This window comes from Dipodomys merriami, unplaced genomic scaffold, assembly GCF_024711535.1.
Source record: "Dipodomys merriami isolate MVZ:Mamm:240054 unplaced genomic scaffold, mDipMer1.0.p SCAF_88, whole genome shotgun sequence".
Classification (NCBI taxonomy): Eukaryota; Metazoa; Chordata; class Mammalia; order Rodentia; family Heteromyidae; genus Dipodomys; species Dipodomys merriami.
The window spans coordinates 3,806,309-3,816,198 of record NW_027206490.1 but is presented as its reverse complement, the minus strand read 5'-3'; positions in this window follow the sequence as shown (position 1 = coordinate 3,816,198).

The following is a 9,890-nucleotide window of genomic DNA, read 5'->3' as shown; positions in this document are numbered from 1 at the left end:
GAAGATACTGGAAAGGGCTCAGGTGGGGCCAATTATTAATCGTGTAACAGGTGGGTATATGAAACAAAACATGGCTCTCTTTCATCATTAAACTATCCCCATAAGACAGGGGATCCTTCACTCTGTTGAGTTTTGCAGGTGGGGAAATCAAGGAACAGAGAAGCCAAGTGACCTACTTATGACCTCAGTTCACAGGAAGCTCAGCCTGACTTCTCTACCATGCTCCCTAGGACAATGGGTGCTAGTCAGTCCATTTCTTGTGGTGGGAAGTCCACTTATTGTCAGACGTGGGGCTTGAACTCTAGGCCTGGGCTCAGTCCCCAAGTTCCTCAGCTCAAGGCTACCACTTGAACCCATAGCACCACTTCCAGTTTTCAGGTGGTTCTTTGAAGATAAGAGTCTCACAGTCATTCATGACTGGGATAGCTATGAACCATGATCCTCATATCTCAGCCTCCTGTGTAGTTAGGATTAGAATTCTGAGGCACCAGCACCTGAATGAAGTGTAATTCTGACTTTCTTTCTCTCTCTCTCTCTCTCACAAGAACAGGTTCAATGGGTGCTGGAGGAGGTGGCCCAGCGTTTCCATGTGGCTGGAACCCAAGGTGGCCCTCTCATGCTGGAAGTGGTCTGTGGGTAAGGGCAAAAAAATTTTTTTTGGTTAGTAAATGCAAAATAAAGAACACATACTTGGAATATATAATTGCACTCTGACACCTGACAATAGTCCCTTATTCATGTACTTTATTTTATTAGGATACTGTGTTGAACAAAGTTTTGTTCATTAGGTCACAGCACTTAATGCCAGGAATGTTCTTAGATGTCAGGTGAAGATTAATTCTGGTAATTCAAAGATTCCAGGGTTTTGTGTGGTCACTGCTAATCACAAAGAGAAGGGTCGTCTAAGTGAGATTTGGAAATCTTTTTGGTCAGTCATGACACCAAAAGGCAGAGCCTAATTAACAATTGTGACACAAGAGAAGAAATAACTCCAGATGGAAGGAATAAATGATAGTAACTAAGGTGTAGCAGAAACTGTTCTAGAGAACCATTTTTGGTTATTGAAAAACTAGTTATCAACTAGGCTTATTCCTCATTGCCTTTAGCATTCTAAATCTCTTAGGCTAGTTCTTAATCTCTGTGTGATAAACGTATCTCCTTCTATGCTGTTCTTTCATACCTGATCCCTTTGCTTTCTAAAAATCTCAGTCTTTCTATATTTCTCTATGAACATTTCCTGATACTAAATACACCTATACAGATGGCAGAGGATGCTAATGTAAGGGTCCCAAAGCTCATGAGTCATTAATGTAACAACATGGAAAAGGAGGACCTATTTATTGCTACCTCAATTTTTCTGAAAAGCTGCATTGGCATCATTTTGTTCAAATTTCCATTCTTTGGCAACATAGTGTCATTCAGTGCACATAAATGCAAATATGAGCCAGGTCCTGGAGGTTCATGCCTGTAATCCTAGCTACTCAGGAGGTTGAGATCAGAGGATTGTGGTTCAAAGACACCCGGAAGTGGTGCTTTTGCTAAAGTGGTAGATCCCTCAACTTGAGATTAAGAGCTTAGGGACAGCACCGAGGATCAGAGTTCAAGCCTCACGACCAACAAAAAAAGCGAAATATGACTTTAAGTTTCCCCCAAAGGAACGACAAGGTAAATTAACTTCCCAAGCAGAAAAAATAATTCCAAAATTATTCAGTGCACCTACTTTTGCTGAGTTACTTAAGTTATGGCTTTTTTTGCTGGACATAGTCTTTTATTTTAAAAATTGTCAAATATTTGGTTTACAGTAAACTTCATCTAGTATTTCTTGTTTCAAACTCAAAGTCTATACAGTTGATGCCACTTAGCTGTCTTAGAATCTTAGTTCAAAGCCAACCCAGGCAGGAGAGTCGGTCAAATTCTTATCTGTAATTAAACAACAAAAAGCAGAAGTGGAGTTTTGACTCAAGCAGTAGTGTACTAGCTTTGGGGGCAGGTGGGCAGGAAAGACAACTGTTCAGGATCAGGGTCCAGCCTCTGGGTCAAGCTCCAGAACCAGCACAATCCAAACAAACAAGCAAACAAAAAAAAAAACCCAAATATTTCTTTGGGACCCTCCTTAAAGGAGCACTAGTCTGAGAAGAGGAACTTTTGCTTATCATAGTCACTGGATCCTGCTTTTTTTGGAATTCTTATTGCTCTGGAGAACTCAGGACTAGACTAGAGGAATTGATAACTGTCTCCTGCAAAGAGAGAGTCATCTCAGGAGTGAAATATCCATACATAAGACATTTTAAAACCTCCATGCCTTTGTTTCTTTGCTGTAGAACACTTTTAAAACAACGCTATTTCCTTTTGTTCTATGCTGGTCTTCAAATGGCACATTATTTCTTTTTGTAATACTCTCACCTAGAAGTTTACAGAAAAGTTTTATATGAGTATAGAACACACTCGAAAAATTCAGGGACAGAGTTTCCTTCAAGTCTTGGGATTCTTTTCTTGTACAGTAAAAAGGAAAGCACAAGTTAACATGAACTTTGTCATTCCTCTGTGTTCATTTCCTCTCCTGGGAGTTTCCACATCCAATAGCTGTTATTTCCAGTAATAATCGATAGTGCTGCTTGAGATATGATGAATGATCTGGGTTCACTGAAATAACACAAGGACACCTTTGGACCTGAGGTAACACGTGTTTCAAAGACAACTTAGTAAAGAGAAAATACGAAATTTATGTTGCTTATAAATACTTTATCAATGACTACATTGAGTTCAAACTTTGTAAGTTCTATGTAAATTAAGGCGAATTTTAAATAGGAAGAAGGTTCTCACACATTCTTTTTATGTGTGTGTGCTGCGCGTTATTTCCCAAGTGTACATGCGTTAACAGTAAGGGAAACAATAGCAATTATAGGAGAAAGAGAAGTTCTGTGTTTAAGTATAAGGGTTCAATATACTATAAAAAGACTCTACAAATAAGACAACATTGAAACAATAAAGCCAAGTCCAGTATGTAGATTTATGGGAGTGATATAGAGAAAGCTTTACTCCTACGTGGAACACGGATTATGAGGGCACTCCCTTTCTAAATCATGCTTGCTAATCAAGCAACTTTGTAGAAAGAAGAATGGTAATATAATTCTGCTTCCAAAAAAAGTCAGAAATAAGAGCATGGACGTAACAGGGAAAAAAGTCCATCTTGAGAGTGCAGGGAATATACTAGCAATGAACTGGTGACTAAGATGACATTTCTTTTTCTTTCCTTTACTTATATATTTTTTTTGTTGGTTGTGGTCTTGGCACTTGAACTCTGGGCCTAGGCACTTTCCTCTGCTAATCCACTCAAGGCTAATGTTCTACCACTTGAGCCACAGTGCCACTTCCACTTTTCTTGCAGTTAATTGGAGAAAAGTGTCTCTGGGATTTTCCTACCTGGGCTGGCTTTGAACCCCAGTCCTCAGATCTCACCGCCACTCAGCTTAGGATCACATTTCTAACAGTGCACACTCAGTATATGTAATGTGTATGTTCATCTATCTTTATATGAATTCTGGGGTTAAAAATCTGGGCCACAGCTTAGACTTTACACTCAAAAAATGTTTGTAGTTTAAAAGCTGATTCTACTGGATAAATAAAACCTACGAATATAAAGGAGCCTGGGAAGTTCAGTTTACATCCAGCCTGGGCAGAAGAGTTTTTGAGACACTATCTATAATTAACCTGCCAAAAGCTGGATTGGAAGAATGGCTCAGGTCATGGAATACCAGTCATGAGGAAGATTGATAAATAAGAGCTTGAGGCTTTTGCATGCATACATACAAACATAATCATAAACACAGAGGCACTTAAATGCGCACACACAAATACACAAATGATACAACTCTCAGAATATGTAGAAAATTTAGAAAGCAATAGAAAATATATCCTGAGTAAGACTAGAATCAAGTGATAATTAAATTAGAAAATCCTCAAGTGAACTTTCTTCAAAAAAGTTTGAGAATATTACATAGGTAAACTTGAGATAGTAAGAGAGTCAAGTAATCAATAGTAAAGGGATTTGATCCATGGAGGAATGAATCAGAGACCCCGCAGATGTATTTGAAAATGTTCAAATCCTGTGTCAAATGTTAGAAAATCTTTGAAAATAGTACATGAAGAGTCTAAGAAGTCTAGTGGATAATATCACTGGAGAAGTTCAGAATTGCTAGTCTGTATCTAGATTAAATAAACCAAGAAACTATGGCAGGGCAAAGTGATACAAGGCTAGAATTCTAGCATTCAGACTGAGAGGAGATTAGAGAGTGGAATTACATAGTGATAACTTCCCTGGACTAGGTAGTATAATTTTGTCTTAATAAAACAAACCAAACAAGAAAGGAATACACAGTTGGAAGTTTGGGCTAATTTTGTCACTATGTTTTGAGAAGTTAAGTTTCCTATTACAATGCAACTCATATATAATCCTCAGGTGTGTTTCAAATGCTCTCTTCATTACAGAACATTTCTAGGTGCAAAATGGCTCTTGATTCTCATCCAAAATTCTCTTATCATAATTCTGTTGGATTCCAAAGAATTGATGAAGGATTACAAAAGCTTAACCCCAGAGAAAAAGCAAAGTTCGTCTAATGTATGTCTTTGTAGATATTGCTAAATTAGAATTTAGATTTAAAATAAATGTTTTGGTTTTGTTTTTAATTACATATTCTATAAGACACTACAAATTTCTTTTTAAGTAGACGGTTTAATTGACAAATTCACAAATGATTCTTGCATTCTACTTGCCTAGAATATTCTTTCAAGAGAGTTATAATTAGAACTTAGTTAATAGATAATTCCAACAGTTCATGTATAAAATGATAATGTGAATAATGTAGACAGTGTTGCGAATAAAAAGATGATGTTAATTTATAAATTTAGAAAACAGCAATTTTTGAGGCTTTGGTATAACATGGTATGAAGAGAATAATTGTATGACATCTTCTTTTTTCTACCTCTATGTAACACAGGAAGCAATTTCCTAAATTATGTGCCTCTGTATACAATGAGAAAATTGCTAGGTTTAGGTTTGTTTTTTGTTTTATTGATTTGTCATAGGGCTTGAACTCTGGGCCTGGACACTGTCTCTGAGCCTGTTTATGTTCAAGGCTCGTGCCCTACCACTTCAACTTCAGTGCCACCTATGTCTGGCTTTTTTGAAAAGTTTCTTGGAGATAAGAATCTAGGGAAACTTCCTCCCTGGGTGGGCTTTGAACTGAAATCTTCCAATCTTAGCATCCTAAATATCTATGATAGTTAAAAAGCATAAATATAAATAATATTTGCAAGTGTTCTGATCTCAAGAATACCAGTGGGGGAAAATGATGTAACCGAGTTTAGCAGAGGTGTAGTATTTTTCACAATAGAGATAAGCTATTTGTGATGTGAATTAAAGGAATTTTGAGGTGTACCCTACAAGTTGGAAACTGTTGAGCTAGGATGACTTTATGGCATAAATCTTTGGATTGATGGTCAAAGAAATAATAACTTACACTGATAAAAAAAATTGCATACTCTTGAAGAAATAATTATTACAGGTGCGTCATAGTTTTATCCTCTACCAGAATGTGACTATTTTTCTGTTGATTTCTCAATCTGTAACACCTCACCGGAAACTGCATCTATTGCAGAATTTCATAACATGCCAACAGGAATGGAATGTTCAGAATTTGAAAATGAGTAGTTATCAGTCATAGGAATTTTGAAGAATACAGATATTCTCTCCTCTTAACAACTTTTAAAAGTTATGGGTTTCCATAGAATTAAACTGTTTTTGGGTTGAGTATGAGAAAGTACTAAATTTATTTTTTTCAAAATATTGTCAAGTATATTGTGAAAATATTATCTAGTTGGATTCAAGTTGATTGTCCTCTGATTAAAAAGGGGTAATTAATTCAAATTAGATGCAAAATAGTATCAATTTTTAAAAAGTTACTGCATAAAGAATAATATTTAGTATACCAATACAGTGAAATTTTTTCATGCAACTTATTTTGTAAATTAATTTTATTGTCAAAGTGATGTACAGTGGGATTACAGTAATTGTAAGGAAGTTAATACATAACTTTTCAAAGGTGTTACCCCCTCCTTCATTTTTCTCACAGTTTTCCTTCACCTCAATACTCCTCACAAGTTTTAATGTACATTTCCAACATATTGTCTTGTGAGTAATGCTATTGCATTGTCTTGCCCTTTGTCCTTTGTCTCCGCCATTTTGTTGTTCCTCTTCTCTTTCCTAATTAAGGTAAATGTATACACAATACACAGGGTACCAAAATCAAATACAGCCAGGGACAAACCATAGGGGAAAAAACCCAAAGAAAATAGAAATCACATAGTACATTAAAAACACAAACCGCAAATAAAAATCTGTTTCCATATCTTGGAGTTCATTTTGCTCAGCATCAGCTTATATAGTCATATATATGCATAACAAAGACACTGGAAAATAATAGTTTCATGGACACTATATCATGAAAACAGCATGTAACAGTTTTTGATGGTAAAGGTGGAATTAGGATTGGCAAATTTGCGATTCTGATAAAGGAATTTCAAAAGAGTTTTAAAATTATGCCAGGTAAATTTTAATCGTTCAAACTTTTAACAACTTAGCCTATTAAGAAAATTTAAAATTCCCTGGGAAAATAGGCTTTCATGCAAAGTAATCCATGTAGACTTAGTTGAGAGGGAGCAATGTTGAAGATGGCTCATTTTCACACTAAACAAACAAACCTCAGAAACCTTGCTATAAATCCTGTAGGTTCCCTTGAGAATTATCCTTACCCAGGACATATACACTCACTGTGTGAAACAAGGTTGTAATGGAATTTAAATTCATATTTCTTTACAAAAGACTTCAAAATTTGTGATTTGACCTTTAATTATCAAACAGAAATGCTCTGAAAAAGATAATTTGGGTCAAAACATTTAGGGACAAATTGCCCTCTACAATGAAAGAAGGTATTGGTTATACACTTTTCTGTTTATAATACTTTCCACAATGTCTTTGCATGTGAAGCACTGAAACAAAGAAAAAATCTGATTGGATACCTCAAACCAATGATTTCACATTTCTAAGTAGCTCACAAAATATAATATCCTTATTAACATGAGATAGTAAAGACTTCTCTTATTACATTAGCCAAAAAGTTTTGGGATCAGAAAAGAATTGAGCAAATTGAAAAGGTAAGATAAGGTGTTCTTAGAAGCCCTAGCTAAAGCATATTGGCTTCAGCAGTAGAAGGATTCCAAAACTTTTTGATATAGATTTTGTTAATATTTTAGCTAACCAAAGTTATTTTGCAGAGACTATTTGGCTCACTACAATGCACAACAGATTGAATGAAGACATGAACATAAATTCCACATCCAAATAAAAGAGTTTAAAAAGAGAAACCATATACTTCTTCAGCTTCACTAGACTTGAAGCCAAGGAGGTGTGATTATTTGGAAATCAAGCAAGAACTATGAGGAGGACATAGAAGTAGGACAAAGAAGTATTGTCCGTTGTAACAGACACTGTCATACAAGGTATGGGTGATATAACTCTATTTTTCTCCATATATCTTGTTGAGCAAATGCAAGACCAAGAGAAAATAATCTATTGAAATAATTTTGGAAAGAATAACTTTGTTCCTGATATGTTATCTAAGGAGAGACTTACGAGAGAAGATTAAAGTGGAGTATACTTCCTCTAAGCATTTGTTAGCAAAATATATCTTTTAGGTTAGAAGTGATTGAACCAAAAAGTGGGGGAGTAATTATTTTGTGGCCCTTTAGACACAAGAAGACTTTCAAGGTAAAAGAAAAAAAGTATAGATAATAATTTGTGATCACAGCTTCTTGGACTGATTTTATGGAGACAAAGTTTACATTAGAGTTTGTCCTCATTAAGATAGATGTTGGGTTTTCTTAGCAACCAAATGCAAGGGTGAAGTTTAATGGACTCTCTTGGATAAGTAAACAGCATGGTAGAAAAAAATGGCAAATAATATTTAGTAAATTAGTTTGGTTAATTACTTTGCCAGAACAAAGAATGAAAGATATAGTTCAAAATCACTTGACTTAAAAGTATGAAGAAAGCGTACTGAAGAGAGATGAGAGAAAAAATAGAGGACTCTTCTGTCTCCAGTGAAGTAATGTGTTCTTGATCTTGTTTCTTCCATTCTATCTTCACAAGCTATCAAGTGTGGCTGAGGACTGGAGTATTCATTGCAGACAAAGAGAACTCACAGAAGAAAATATTTGCAGCAGATGTTGGTGATTCTTAACCTTAGACAATCTATTTAAATCTGTTCAAAATTCTCTGCTACCCCAAACTGCCCACTTTGAACAACTTTGTTTGCTTTTCCCAAGACTACCCTTCATTAACTATTTAAAATTTTGAGAGGTCCATTCATCCTCTCTAGAGATTGCTGTTTAGTTGTGATTTTTGTGTGTTTTTGTTTTTTGTTGTGGTTTTTAACTAAATCTCAAAAGGTTGTGCACGTGTATTACAATAAATATGTCCATCAAATTTCCCAGTGCTCTTGGATCAGAGTGACTCCTTCTATCATTCTCAACCAACCTCTTCTCCAAGATTTAATTCAGATTTACCACTTCCTTTATCACATATCTACATTGAGTATTCTAGCTGTACTTGTCCCTTGTTCCATTTTTTATTCATTCTATGGCTTTCCTCTCTTTTTTCAACTTCCTGATAGTCATTCTGTTAAACTCTCTGTTAATACTTTGAAAGGTTTATATACATTCCATGGAGTTTCAATCCTGCTTATACTTGAACTGATGTCAGTTTATATTTCCATAATTCATTCATCTGCAATAACAATTTGCAAGACTGGAGACTTGAAGCCCCTAGACATGATTTTATTCTCATCCATTTGGAAGATTAATCTTTAGTCAACAAGAAAGATTAAAAATGGCTTAGAATATATTCCTAACTAACAAATTTTATAAATGGCGTTGTAATAGGGCTTGTGATTATTTTATTTTACATGGGATCATATTTTCTACTACCTATAAGTTTTGGAAAAAGAAGAAAACTATGATTTACTACTATAAAGGAATATGATAGAAACAGAAGACAGATTTTATGTTTGTCACATCTCTGATGAGTACCCATATGCATGACTTTAAGTCCTATTTCTTACTATGTTAAAAAGATAGGAAAAACATAAAACAACATGTGATAAGGCAACTATTTGTGACTTTTTAAAATGTACCTTATTAAGTGATGAAATTTACTTTATTAGCTAGTTTTTGGGTTTGAATTATGGGAGGGTGATCTATTTAACACATTCCTGGAAGGCACCTACTGAACAACATAAATGTTGGGTGGTACTATTTCTACACTTTAATGAATGGTTGAACCTGTTTGGCATTAGTGATGGGTAAATAAATCAACTCTTTTGTAACTTGCACCCTAAACTTGAAAAGTTTGCAATGTCACTAATTATCATCGACTTGTCAATTGTTATTTTGGGGAATGTGATTTTAAAAGATTATTTGAAAAGGAATCTGTTTTCAGGAGATTAAACATAGGTTATCATTTGTTAGTGAATGATAACATTTTTATACTGCAGAACCAAGTTTTCCTGAATTACCAGTATTTTGAAGCATTAACGATCTTCTCAATTAATGTTTTTGTGAATTATATTTGACCTGTAAGTCAAGTTTTCCTAGCCTTGGTAGAACAATTATGGATCTATCGTTCTAGGAACTATTTTTTGGCCTACTTATGCTGGACTGAAATCTTTCAGTAATTATTAGGAGAGGGGTATTAAAAATAATTTGTGACATTTGTGATCTTGTTCACTCATATGTGCTGGTCATTTGTAAATTGAAAGTTTGTATTACTGTACTTT